The sequence below is a fragment of the Colias croceus genome, chromosome 8 (assembly GCF_905220415.1).
Source record: "Colias croceus chromosome 8, ilColCroc2.1".
NCBI classification, from domain to species: Eukaryota; Metazoa; Arthropoda; class Insecta; order Lepidoptera; family Pieridae; genus Colias; species Colias croceus.
The window spans coordinates 9,837,325-9,849,854 of record NC_059544.1 but is presented as its reverse complement, the minus strand read 5'-3'; the positions used below and the strand labels follow the sequence as shown (position 1 = coordinate 9,849,854).

Genomic DNA, 12,530 nt, shown 5'->3' with positions numbered 1-12,530 from the left:
TAAGATTACTGACCACGTGTTTGCCGTCGCACAGCCACCGTCAACTTCCAAATGAGAATACTTCAAATCAGTGTCACTTATAAAACCAAAAACCGTTTAGTATAGCGGATGACATACCACTACATCGATTTGAGGTATTATTCTCGCATATACGCAAAAGATGGCGTTGAAATATTTTTTTATTGTTTATCTTAATATATATAAATCTCGTTTCACAATGTTTGTCCTCAATGGATTCCTAAACCACTTAACCGATTATAATAAAATTCGCACACCATGTGCAGTTCGATCCAACTTGAGAGATAGGATAGGTTTTATCCCGGAATTCCCTCGGTAACGGGAACTATGCGGGTTTTTCTTTGAAAACGCGGGCGAAGCCGCTGGCGGAAAGCTAGTGTAATATATATATGACCGCAGGCCCCAGGAGGTTAATAATAATTATAGTTTACATATACAGTTTTTATTTGTTATTTTTATTGAACTGTTAGAGTCTAAGCTCAAAAGTAATATAAGTTCGAAAATACGAAATTCAGCATATTTTATGTCCTTCATCTACTGTGTCTAAAGAAGATGGTGGAAAATAGTGGAAAATACCACTAATAGCTAGCCTAGTACTGCAGCGTGGTGGAGTACCAATCTAACAACATGCATCAAGCACGGTGAGTATAGCGCAAAATTGACCCGTAGTAAATTATTGATGGAATATAGCATGAGAGCTGGTAGAGAAATACTGCTGCCCCGCTAAATATCCCTATGCCCCTCGGGTAGTAGCATAAGCGGCAGTCTTTTTACACTTTACACATAATATTTTATAGAACATAGATATTATAAAATAATATAATAATATCTATTATTGTAAAATTAAGCAATGCAACATTGTGTTTCATTCCATTTTTATTTTTAGTCTTACGTTTTTAGGTAAATGCTCGCCTTTTCATTAAACATTAATGTTATTAGCCTCACTTAGTTACAATATAAATATTTAACATCATATCGTATTCTACTTAAATGCATCATATTACATATTCCTTATGGATGCTTTGTGTATCGTTTCTTTGCTTTTATTCCCATCTTCCTCTAATGGAACTTCAGGACAGGGAGAATGCAAGACAAGTGGATAATGTGCCTGTCATTATTCTTGTATGTGCATTACATACGGGATAACAAAGATCCGACTGTGGATCCGACGATGTGGGAAGCTACACTTTATGGCGTTTTATAAGGCGATGTGTGTCATCTTTCTAGTAGATAATATTATTATACTTTATATTTTTTATACGACGGTGGTGTTTATTTCACCCACCTAAAATCAAAATTAACTGTATTGTTGATTTCTTGAATCGGGTAAGTATTCCTTGTTCATAATATTAATTTATCTTTTGATGGGTAAAGTATTTTTACAATTGGCAAACGTATTCATTAATTAATCTTATAACACACAAATAAAATTACAATACATTGATAGTCAACGTACCTACCAAAGCGTATTTATCTTTTCGTGTAATAGATAAATATATTAAGTTCTGCGGTAATTCTTATGTAAACATTATCATGTTACATGTACCTACATAATTTAAACGTAAATATCCAGGTCCATAAAATCCCGTTTTCATTAAAAAATATTTCTAGAAAATTTTAAGACATCACAAAAGTACTCATTAAAAATAAATCGTTCACTTTTTAACTTTTTAATGATGACCGCTTAAGTTTTGTCACAACTAGCGCTTGAAGCGGTATTGTTCTTTAGACATTTTAAAGACGAACAAAGCTTGGGCGCTGCAATCGAAGGATTCGCGCCATTCGAAAAATTTTCTTAAACAAAACCTCCCTACTCATTACTCAGCCGCGACTTCCTTTCAAAAGCAATTTATCGCCCGACTTTTACGGTCATTTGTTCTGCACATAGATTATTTTGCAGATGTGCAAGATTAGCTATTAGAAGATAATGTTGATTCGTTTACCGTTCACATGTTATTTTTAACAGGTTTGTGAATTTGAAAGTATGAAAGTTTAGCCTGTTTATTTTTAAATTTATTATAACAGATTATTTTTCATATTACCTGCAAGTGTGACAACTTGACTAAAATGACTAGGAGTAGGGATGACACTAAAATTAAAGTATGCAAATCTAATACTTATGATTAGTGAGTATGGCAATATAAAATATTGCCATAATCACTTATCTATTAAATCATATTTTGATTCTTAAAAAAATCCAATATCGAATACCAGTTTCTTTTCCTCAGGAAATAATTTTCTTGTCCCTAGAAAATAACAAATGAAAGTTTATTAAGGTATATTACATCCAAAAGATACAACTAATTTATTCTGAAACAAATTATTCTTTGACCTGAAATGAGAAATAATTGAATCTAGTTTTGGGCGCACGCGGCGTCTCCGGCTGGCTTCCGGTCCATGCTGAATGATTCGTCATTTCCTGTTTTCTGAAAATATGGAACTTCAGTTTAAAAGATAGGTAATAATATTGATACTATCATTTTTTAATTATGCTACGTTACGTTTATTATAAGTAAGTGCATTGTGAGGCTATATCTTATTTATATTATTTCAGTTACCTATTACTTTATATTAATAATAAGTAATGTAATTATTCGTTTAAAACCATAATTTTTTACCATAAGTTATGAAGCGGACCTGGTATTTGAAATAGTTTAAACTTTAAATTAAATGTAATGTGTATGTATTATTATTAATAATACTTCATTGAACAAAACTCTAAGCCATTTATATTTTCACGTTGGAAAGTGAACGAAGGAAAATTTATTGCTTTAAACGCAAAGAAAAATGATGTGCTACATACAACCGTAAATAGAGGTTTAACAGGCAAAAGCCTTGTAATGTGTACTATGTAAAATGGGGAAAAATTAACGGAAAATATAAGCATCGGAACAAAGCTTCAGGCTATGGTATAATGACACTGTAAAATAAATGCACGATTGTAATCTTCACCGCTGGTAGCTCGTCGTAAACTGTTTACGAGGGAAAAGTTGTGGTTACACTGAGAGCGGCTACTTGAGCGATTTATTCCTTTTGTTCTAGCTAGAATATGTGGCGTTACTCGCGTGATACCCAGGTAAAAGTAAACTTCGTTATCCAGACTATAATCAATTTTCATACTGATCCGGTCGTCCGGTTACATTTTTTTTGCGAAAGAATAAACATACAACATCAATACGATCAATCACAAACCTAATTAATTATAATTAGGCTAGTAAAAATTATGAAGTAGGTCAAAATAACGTATCAAACGTGAGAAGTTCTTGAGGACGTTTGGATAAATGAATGAATTTGTCTATTTTCTATCATGCAAAAAGAAAATCAGATCGGGTCTTTATCACGTGTTTAGTATAGATACGCACAGACACTGGATTGCAGATTGCTCCTCTCCGCTTTTTTTTTAGAAAATCTATGCCCTATATCCAGCAACCAGTCTTTTCTTGTGTCCTGAAACAACGACGCGTCGACGGTCGATGACGTAGTTGGGAAATATATTTTAATGTAAACGCTGCTACCACAGCCACATCTTTTGCAGAGGCGATTCACATTTTACGATTCGTGTAATGTGTCAAAATGATGAACGTTAAAAGTGGTATTAGTTATTTTTTATGTATATGGCAATTTATAAGTAAATGGTTGAGTATATATGCTAAGTTAGTAAAAACAGTATTTTTATTGCGTAATTCTTAATAATTTTTACTAGTTTAGAGTACGACAAAAGATTGATAAATCTTTTAACTAATTACTAACAATGATGTTGATCTGTGTTTTAATGGATCATGAGATTAGACCAATAAGGTTATATATCTCCATCTGTATAGAATAAAGGAAGCAGGTCACGTGCTCAAAGTGGATTAGTGTTCATTCCCAAGATATTCATTAGGACCCTTCTTTAACGGTTATTTGTGTTGCTAAGTTGTCCAAGAAATGCAATGAGCGAAAACTTCCCTAATTGAAGGAGACCTCGATGCACTGGGCGAATGTTAGGGGACAATCGTGATCTTTATTAATTTTATAATTGTAGCGTATTGTGGATTTCAGGACATTTTAACTGTTACGGAACGGTAGGTTTGCCTGTATTTTATAAGTTAGAAAGTTATATCGTGTTAAATAATGTTAACTTTATTTAAGTTCAAATTGTAGAGCCAATTAGTTAACAACATCAATTTAAAATAGAATTGATATTTTTTATTTCAATGTTTCATAAAAATAAGACGTAGTGAAGTTTTCATTCTTTTAAAGATCCTTATCTTTTCTCATATTATGATCTTAGTCCTATCCCCTCATCTTGGATATTCATCTCCTTACCATGATCGATTTGCCATTGGATTTGGATTCATTTTTTTACTTCATAACGATTCATGAATAAATCACCTCTTATTATTTAGGATTCACATGCTACTCGTCGCTATTGTGTTAATGTGAGCAGTAAATCGGTGCTATTAGATTGTAGAGCTCCCTCAGAGTGCACGAGGACCCTCCAAGCTCTTCACGAGATATCCTGGATCCTTTGATGTTGAGAAACATCCTAAAACAAATGTCAGCAGAATTTACTGGGGTATTGGCGGGAAAATGAGGTGCTTAAAATAAATCATAAAAGGAACTTTTACAAATTGTAGCTATTTGTCTCTGTTTTTTTTATTCAAAGCGAAATTAAAATGATAGGTGGGATTTTTACACGCCTGTATTTTAGAGACAATTGCAAAAGGATATCACTATTCAGTATTTTTATGGAATTACAGAAGTTTTGTAACTTTTTCTTCGGATTTAAACTATAGAACTGGTATTCTGTAGGTATATTGTAAGTAAATATTGTTTGAGTTTGAGTATTTAGTTAATAGTAGGTATATGCTTAAAATATTTAGTAAAACAATTCTTCACTCGAACAATTCACTCGAAGGAAATAAACAAAGGTCTTTACGAAGCATCCCTTTTGGCACTCTTGGCGCGTAAAGTGACCTCCGATAAAATTTAATATCGTCGTCGTTTCAATCAAGTGCGTCTTAGTTTTAGTGAGGTCGGGATGAAATCTTTAGTGTATTTAAGGGTCACTTGACCCTTAAGAATACTACACCACTGTATTGCTTATATTTCAATGTGTTTAGAGTTGATAAATTAAATCTCTAAGCAGACACAAATAATTATTTTATACACGGTTAGCGGAAAAGTGATTCGATGATTCTAAATAATCATTTTCTTTCCAAAAATAAACATATTAATATCATTTAAAGTAAATTAATATTTTCAATTTTAATCAATGTTTATTAAATACCTTGTTAAATATTAAAATAATTTAATATCTAGCAGAGATATTCATTTCTTATCGACACATTTCTTAGAACGAATTCTATTCACAGAATCTCTTGCTTTAATTTGTTGCCGGAGAAACGAAGTAGAGTTTATAATACAATTTGCAATTTGTCTCAAAACTCAGAAGCTTACAAGGTACATAGAACTAACATTTAATTAGTAGAATCGTAATATCAAATAGTTTGGATTACCTTTTCAATTTACGTATCATACAGTAGACGGAGATGGCCTCGGGCGAATGAAAATTAAGCTGTGAGACCCGACACCTTACCTCTCTCTCTTTTACACGTGTGAATTTACACACAGTAAGATAGAGACAGACTTAATAAAATTCCCAGCAAGGGGAAAATTGAAGGATTCGAGAGTAATTGGAAAATACCTTCGCATTGAGTGCCGCGACTGAGGTTTACCATAGAGTACTGACCAGATATGCCATCTGACCCAATTTTGAAGTTATTTCACTCCATCAAAGTAAGTTATATATTATGATGTTATGCGTAAGCATGAACTTTACAACTAAATTCTATAAACTAGCTTGCTTGGTGCTAAAAAATAAAAGTATCTCGGGTAACACATGTTATTCTTTATCGAAATAAGTATTGAGATTAAATAATATATTTGCGTGTTTAAATTAGAATGTTGTATGTATATACATTAATTTATTATTCCATATGGAACAAAAATAATAAAACATAATCTTTTCTTTGATTCTTTTTGTTTCATAGATATAAGGAATAATAAATATACATCATTTAGGCAGTTCTGAAAGAACGGATCTGCAACCGCATAATCTATGTTTTGGTCTTGAAATAGAGATCGCCGAGTGTATTTTACGTGTCTTCGGCCTTTTGTATGAATTTAATCAGATTCTGTTTTCCTCGTTTTGCGCGGTTAATTGGAATTTATATTGGAATCGTTTTGCAAAGTTAACGTTATTGTTTGAACACACTGTTAATATTATGGAACGTTTGTCGGTCTGGAGCCAAAAAATCTGATTATACTCCATTTCTATAGGTCATTCCACTTTGAATAATTGGATCTTTTCTTCCTTTTATCCTATTGTGGATGAAATTAGACAAGCTTTTCTAAAACTTCGATATAATTGAAGTATTTATAAGGTTTCACAATATGAAGCAGCTCTTTTGAGTCTTTGATCATAAGACTGGTCCACTTACCTACGTATTAATTGCTTCCTTACTTAACTAAATAGCTAAACTAAATTAAGTAGGTATCTGGAGTTTTTGTAAGAATTAGCAATGTCGATAAAAAAGTCTTATATGTAGAATAACTAAGATTTGATAGGTACTAAACAATCAAATAATATTTTAATTAAAAGATAGACAGTGAAATTATGCTCAAATACGATAATTCTACATGAAACTGAACGCAGAAAAATATTTAAAATATTTATAACTATGATGATTGAAAATGAACTTAGGATGATCTTAGGATGCTCGTTTTTACTGCAAAGATTAGCCAATTTATTATAATTTTTTAATTTTATTTTATAAAATCATGAATTGTATGTACTATTGGAGCATAGGTATTTATTATTTATCTATGTTATTTCTGTTTCTATTCGTAGCGAGTTATTAACTTCAGTCACCTCTGGAAAACTGGGCATAAAAAAAATGCACAAACAAGCGAACTCATATAAATCAATTAGGCCTACAAAAACGTGTCACTACCCCAGGGTCCAAAGGAATGAAGCATCGTCACGTCAAAGATTCTCCCAACATTAATTAATACAGTATAATCCTACCCTTGGTCCCCGTGGAGCCCTTCCTTGGGCAGACCCTGTAATAATTATAAATACCCCCTAGGGCTTAATGTACCTGATGAATTTTGAGTTTTTGAATTTTCGATTATGGAAGGGAAAGGAAACCTTGTAAGTTTATGAATTGTTTTACAAAAACAAACGTGAAAAAAGCTAAATTAATATCAATTTTAAACGATATCTGGCCTCTGGGCCCTATTTTAAAAATAATACCTATAATATTTACTCGTAGCAAATTTTATAAAACTTAAATACTTGCTTAGTTACCAACAAACTTTTATTAGGACAAAAATGGGTCAAGGTCAGTCAATTAAGCTATAAAATATACGATGAAAAACTTCCTTAAATCTAACTTCATATTCATAAATAAGTTCCATATTTATTCACACTATGCTTAATGCAAAGTGAATATGTACACTTAACATTAATCTCAATGATGACCTCATTAATTTGCAACGTAATTAAATATGACAAGCGACAGGCTTTTAATTCACCTAATATCAGAATTATAGGTCACACTGGCACATCATTACCATCTGTGCAGGCCTGCGTCGTAAACAGGACGGTAATTTGAGTCTTATCACTAGCTCGTAAAGCGTCGAAGTACAAATTTACATTCCAAATCGCGGATTCTGTCATAAACCATGGAACACGTCCCTCATGTGATACAAGTTAGGGAATATTGCGATACATCATGAAAGGATAGATAATACTGATGATATAGGGCATAGCCTTATTTACCGATTCTAATAGGGGTAACTGACGTAGCAGTACGTAGCAGAAGGCATGTGCATGAATGGCGGCAATAAACACTGACCTTTAATGATGGCTAAGGCCACTGTTTACTGCACAGTTGTATACCCAAAAGGCACAATTTACGACACCTTAGGAAGTATATTTTCGATCTACTTGACTTTATTTTCTTGTTCTTTGAAATCGAAAACTTAAGCGAAGTACAACTTACAAGATAGTTATAATTTATAAATGCGAAGAATACACATAAAACTGTACTTGTGTGGACCTTGCAAGCGCCGGAAGAGCAGTCTATTTGCTTTAGCTTCTACTTTGAACAGTCTGATTTTACATCACTCGCTAAACTTTCTACATGTTTTTGTTATGAATAATGAAGCGATTTATTTATTCGACCATTCGTTGTTTTATTCTTTATGTAGCAAATGTGAGATTAAAGCATGTTATATTAGCAAGAGCGTAAGTAATAACGACTTTTTAACTTTAAAGTAAATATAATAATATGATCTTGTCACCAGTGTTGTGAGTGTTATGTCATTTGACTACTTATAGTCACATGATTCACGGCCAGCAAGTTGAGTAAAAAAATGCATAGAACAAGCAGCCTCGCGAAACTATTGCTGTGCGACCGAACATATCGGTCTGTGTGAACTGGACAGTGGACGTGTCTAGGCTGAAGAATGCGCACTCTCTTCAGCGGAGGAAAATGCTTCGCGAGCTCTGAGTGGACCCGCCTATTATTGAAGAAATTGATTTTTTTAGACAGAGCGAGCAAACGACTAGACTCATCTGTTCGCTCTATGTGAATCCGTCTATTAGATTGCTATGTGACAAGAAACGCTCTCGCTACTATCCATAGCTCACACCTCACGCAAAATATCCAAGGGTCAAAACGTACAAGTCATTAAGTCGGCCACCCGACTCGCCTCGACGTAACTGCGGTATCAAACTGTTTTATTGCGACGCATGATTTAATGAAACCTTTCATATTTCAGGCCTCTGCATATAAATCGGTATTAAGTTTTTATTTAAAAGATCGTGACAAGGATGGTGCTAAGAAAATACCCCTATAACTGTTTACTGAAAAGGATTTTCTGATTTAATTAAATTTTAAATGAATTTGGACAAATTATGTATTTTGATAAAAATATTGCTGTCGAGTGCCGTGTATGTCGTCTTTATAGTTCATTACTTTAGGTTATAAATGCCCGTTAACACACAGCTTTTTGTTTCGAATGTAGAGACGTTCAACGATACGTTAAATTTTTATAATAGACTACAAGCCCGCATAGGAAAAAAATATGGGTCAAATGAACCACCAGGGGACATATCTAGAACGATAGAAGAGCATAAAATAATAAGATTCATCACTATGCCGTCACTTGTAAGCTGTCCAACTGAGTGCAGATGAGAATTGAAAAGTACAGGTAGACTCGGTAAATTTTGGTCATTTGACCATGTACGGCATTCTTAACCATCGATAGATCCATTAAAAATAATAAGAAACCGCTCAGTGCCGTACAAAAATGGTGGTCCACAAAGTCGGAATTTTTATTTAATTTCCGAGAGTTACCGGGGGTAAATTTGGTCATTTGACCATGTACGGCATCTGTGTCATACTATGCCTATACTGCTTTTAATCCATTATTCCGCAACGCCGTACAAAAATCATGGGGACAAGGGGAAAAAATCGAGAGTTGCAATCCCCTCTCTTTCCCCACTCCAGGGGGTCATTTGACTAAGTACGGCTTCGGTTCCAAAACATTATCTAGCACTTAAAAGTACTATTAAAAGCAATGCCGTCAAAAAATAATTGTTCTTTTAAATGTATACCAATAATCATCTTAATTTCATCGAATTCTTGATATAAAGAGCTGTAAGGTCATTTGACCCTGTACGGGAACTTTTTTTTTAACATGATATTGTAAAATTCAATTGTTGTATAGTATTGCCGTTCAAAAGAAACCGTTCTAAAAAAAGTTATAGAGAAATGCAAAAACAGAAATTTTGTAAAAGTTTAAACATCGTAGATTAATGAAATATAATAGTTTTCTACACTTTATTCGTTGTTTTAAATAGTATTAACATAGATAAATTAGGAAAAAACGATGCCGTACATTTTTGTGCAGACCACATCTTTTAGGCTGATGAAAGCGACGAAAGCTACAATTTTAAGGGTGCTTTATGGCCATTTGATACAGTACGGCATTAACATATTTTTACCCAACTACGGCAAAGCAAAAGGAGGGTTATGATTTTGACAGGTCATGTATGTATGTTCATCTATTCCCTCGTAACTTCTAAACTACTTATCAGAATTCGACAAATGACATATCATTAGAAGCGTCTGAATTGTTCACTGGATAACCAGCGACCAGCTAGCTAAAGGCTATATGGGGTTTCACAAAATCTAATGTGGCGCCCTCTAGCGGACAAAACATACAGAGTAAAAAAATAAAGTTAAGATAAATATGCCGTGTTTGGTATCATTTGAAAGCGCTTTACTTGTACATTTTGAATATGTATATAGTATTACTAGCATTTGCTTGTGACTTTACCTGTATTCATGGGCTGATTGCATATAATTCACATCTTTTCGTTCATATAGCTTCTTTATTAGTTCATCAATTTAACGGAGTCCATTCCACCTGACTCCGACTTTCCAAGGTGATAATTAACCACCTCGAGCTTATTAATATTAATGTATATTTATATTTTATTATCAAAATATAAAGCAAACATTTCGTTATATGGATTTTTTTCTTTTTCAGATTTTTCCCCTTTGAACCAACGAAAATGTACGGCACATGAAAAAATATTATCTATGCATAAAATACTTTAAAAATAAATTTATTTCGTGTTGTGTCAAATGACCCCCTGGAGTGGGGAAAGAGAGGGGATTACAACTCTCGATTTTTTCCCCTTGTCCCCATGATTTTTGTACGGCGTTGCGGAATAATGGATTAAAAGCAGTATAGGCATAGTATGACACAGATGCCGTACATGGTCAAATGACCAAATTTACCCCCGGTAACTCTCGGAAATTAAATAAAAATTCCGACTTTGTGGACCACCATTTTTGTACGGCACTGAGCGGTTTCTTATTATTTTTAATGGATCTATCGATGGTTAAGAATGCCGTACATGGTCAAATGACCAAAATTTACCGAGTCTACCTGTACTTTTCAATTCTCATCTGCACTCAGTTGGACAGCTTACAAGTGACGGCATAGTGATGAATCTTATTATTTTATGCTCTTCTATCGTTCTAGATATGTCCCCTGGTGGTTCATTTGACCCATATTTTTTTCCTATGCGGGCTTGTAGTCTATAAGAGGTGTATTCGTTCTTCACTTTAATTACCTCATCATAATATGAAGTTTAAGTCAAAGATTACTACTGACCCACTAACTCGCTCAACAAAACGCTCAGAAGCCAAACTTAGACCACGTTCGGGTCAATCGCTACCCGTATTAATGCGAAACGTATGATTTAATGAAATCTTTAATATTGAAGATAGGGCGCAGTAAATTGCCCACAGCAATATCTCCGACTAACGTTCACTTGAAATAATACGCCTCTCGACTTTCTTCATTTCTAAAGGCGGTTTTGTGATATTAAATTTTAATTTCCCTCCCGACCCCCGTTTTTAATGCCGTAAAATGAAAACATTTCTTTCACTGGATGTCATTACACATGAATTTTTTGACCGTATTTCATAGCACTTTGCGTTTTAGGATGATTATTATTCAGATGGTATTTAAATATTCTTTTGCCATGCTTTTGCTTCTATTTGCAACAAAATTATTATTAATTTCATCTTTATGTAAAACAAAATAAGCAGATAAATATAGCAGCAATAATAAATAATATAGTTTATTGAATCAACATCCAATTAGCTTAACATTTCTTCAGAAATAAGACTTGCAAATAGTTTTCATTCCTGGCTGCTTTTGATGCAAAATATTACTTCCGCGTAAATATCTTTAAGAGAACAGCTTACAGCTCAGTACAATAAACACTTTTTCAGAGTATTAATTGATAAGAATATTTTTAATATCATTCTTAAGGAAAATACGTAGTTTTTAAATCATCTATAGGTACTAATATTATACCTAAAGCTGAAGAGTTTGTTTGTTTGAACGTGTTAATCTCAGGAACTACAGTTCTGATTTAAAAAAAAATATTTCGTTGTTAGATATCATCACGCTAAGACCAACAGGAGCGGAGCCACGCGGGGCGCAGCTAGTTTCATAATATAATATTCAAGAAAACTATTGCTGAAACTTACCAGGTCACTAGGAGGACTATCCACAATAATTTCGTGATCTCAATAGTACTGGAGAGCCCAATAAAACAATAGTCTCGACTGGTCCCAGGTTGACAGTGGAATAATTATAAATAGAGTTGAACCACACTCGTGGACGACAGTCTGCGGTCATAAAGTGCGTGCGATGAGACTGTGTGAGGCAGGAGTTACGAGCGATTTGTGTACCGAATATTATTATCTTTTTTTATATCTAAGTGAGGTTATCCAACTTGTATAGAAATGAGTGAGTATTTCACTTAATGTTAAGTTTTTAAATTTTAATTCGAAATGAAAGTGTACCGTTTCAATTTTGTAATAGCAAATTTTCGCAATAGTTCATTTTTAATAAATTAAGTAAGTTTCACA

General features: G+C 33.4%; 1 long non-coding RNA gene across 1 annotated transcript; it reads right to left on the bottom strand.

Moving 5' to 3' along the window:
• Nucleotides 1-2,228: 2,228 nt before the first annotated feature.
• LOC123693564 lies at nucleotides 2,229-12,270 on the bottom strand. The gene is made up of 4 exons (XR_006751697.1): nucleotides 12,147-12,270; nucleotides 4,393-4,546; nucleotides 2,351-2,444; nucleotides 2,229-2,264 (listed from the first exon to the last, which is right to left on the bottom strand). It is a non-coding gene; the product is annotated as an uncharacterized LOC123693564 (long non-coding RNA).
• Between the last annotated feature and the right edge of the window lie 260 nt (nucleotides 12,271-12,530).